The 2,180-nt window shown below is 31.5% G+C and overlaps 2 non-coding genes across 2 annotated transcripts; both read left to right on the top strand.

Moving 5' to 3' along the window:
* Window positions 1-1,686: 1,686 nt before the first annotated feature.
* Window positions 1,687-1,758, top strand: TRNAE-UUC (transfer RNA glutamic acid (anticodon UUC)). Its single transcript has one exon. It is a non-coding gene; the product is annotated as a tRNA-Glu (tRNA).
* A 3-nt stretch (window positions 1,759-1,761) lies between these two features.
* Window positions 1,762-1,833, top strand: TRNAQ-UUG (transfer RNA glutamine (anticodon UUG)). The gene has a single exon. It is a non-coding gene; the product is annotated as a tRNA-Gln (tRNA).
* Window positions 1,834-2,180: the final 347 nt, after the last annotated feature.

Consider the following 2,180-nt stretch of genomic DNA (forward strand, 5'->3'; position numbering starts at 1 on the left):
CATTGTTTTATTCTATTTTCTATTTGATACTTAAAATAGAAAATAGAATAGTAAAACTTTAACGAATTTTTGATTAACATTCGATTGTTTCATAAAAATGCGAGAAACCTACATACATTCATACAGATTCTTCATTATTTAATTTCTTTAAATATAATGCAGGACTCTAACATTTGGTGGCGACAATTTGAAAAGTGATAATTCGTTTATCACTTTCAAAGCTACCTTCAAAGTTTCAGTTATTTACACATAATTATGTATATTTTTCTGTATATGTCAAAAAATTAATAAATAAAAGAACAGGTGCCTTATATTCGATACATTTTTAGACGTTGAAATTTTAAAATCATAAACATCAAATAATCTTAAAACTCGAACGACATTAAAAAATTCCCCTAAAAATTCAGAAATTAAGTTACAATTTTCATGCAGCTGTCACTTAAAATGTGCTATTTCCCCACTCTACGCGATGGTACAGATAGTAAAATTTTGATATGCTTAGTTTGTTCATTAAACGAAGACATGTGTAAAAAATCGTTTAAATATTAAATTTAAAAAAAAATCTAAATCGAATTAAGAAAATCACTTTAGCATACCGCATTTTCATCGACAAACAAGTGCATGTGCATAATTAGCAGTCGAGGGTTATCTGCCTAAGGTAAGGGATGCCTTCGTGGAGGGCTTTCTAAAGGAAACTGTCTAATATTATAGATGGTGAGAACCACGAAATCGCCCATGCAGTCAGCCCATTCAGCGGGATTCGACCTCCGGATCACACTATCAGTATCTAACGACTTTTCCACTCTGATGCTAGTGGAGCAGCGAAATTAGGCACAACCTTATTAGAAAGTAGTTTAAAAAATAGATGTCAAACTTTTGACCACAGCTACAAACATCATGCTTGAAATATGTAAAATCTTTTAAAAATTCGTCGAAATTAAAATAGTTTCCCTCAAAAATTTGCAAAATGAACATCACGTTTTTCTAGCACTATATACGAAAGTAATAAATGGGTCATTTATGTCTGAAGCCATTATGCATATTTCCGGTACATGATTAACAATTCAACGATTTTAAAGCCAGCAGTGGCAACATTTTCATCTCCAGCGCGAGAGACTCCAAGAACGTGATATTTAATAAAGAAAGTAAACACACAAAGCGTTGATAATAAAAAGATAAAAAAGAAAGTTTTCTAAACCTAATAACATGAACTAGGAAAAGACTAAAAAAACAGAAAAATGGATGCTAACAAAACTTAACGTTGCATCGTGAATTCTAAATGTAAACTGTTCCTTTTAAAATTTTTATAATTTCACTGAATAGTATATGGCGCAAGTGCGAAGAAAAAAAAAAAATGCTTAATAATAAAGCTAAAAAGACAAAAGAAAAAAAAAAAACTTTAGTAGCAGGGAGTGTAACATCACACTGCGAGACGAAAGCATAAAAAAACCTTAAGTGATCTTTTGGGCAGTCGTTAAAATCTAAAACCTTCCAGACTATCTTCCTCTCTACTTTTTTTTTTTATGTGTAACTAATCTCGCATATACAAACATAAAAATACCAAAAATTATGTACTCAAAGACAGCTGGAAATTTTATCCTATTCCGCAATCAAAACCCACACTACCTTGATGTTTATTCAGCAGTGACACAGATAAGATGAATTTAATGAAAAAGGTTAGTGAGTTCCCATGTGGTCTAGTGGTTAGGATTCCTGGCTTTCACCCAGGCGGCCCGGGTTCGATTCCCGGCATGGGAAGTGGGTTCCATGGTGTAATGGTTAGCACTCTGGACTTTGAATCCAGCGATCCGAGTTCAAGTCTCGGTGGAACCTACTTTTTACTTTACCGGACGAATTTAATCTACTTATTAAAATTTAGACTCTCTTGAATGCTAGGGTGCATAAAAATATTTGTGAACTTTTAAAATTAATAACTGAATAATTAATATCAAAGCAGTATACATGTGAACACACTTTTAGAATATTAAAAAAAAATAAATAAATAAAGTTAAGAGTGCATAAAGAAATCCAAAGTTTTCATTGGGCTTTAGGATAACAAATGATTGTATGGAACGAAACAAAGACATTCACAAACAAATCCAGCGATCTGAGTTCAAATCTCGGTGGAAATGTTTTTTTTTTAAACCGAATTTTATATATAATATTATTATAATATAATT

Source organism: Stegodyphus dumicola, chromosome 12 (assembly GCF_044657685.1).
Source record: "Stegodyphus dumicola isolate Sdum_Otavi_A_Nest chromosome 12, ASM4465768v1".
NCBI classification, from domain to species: domain Eukaryota; kingdom Metazoa; phylum Arthropoda; class Arachnida; order Araneae; family Eresidae; genus Stegodyphus; species Stegodyphus dumicola.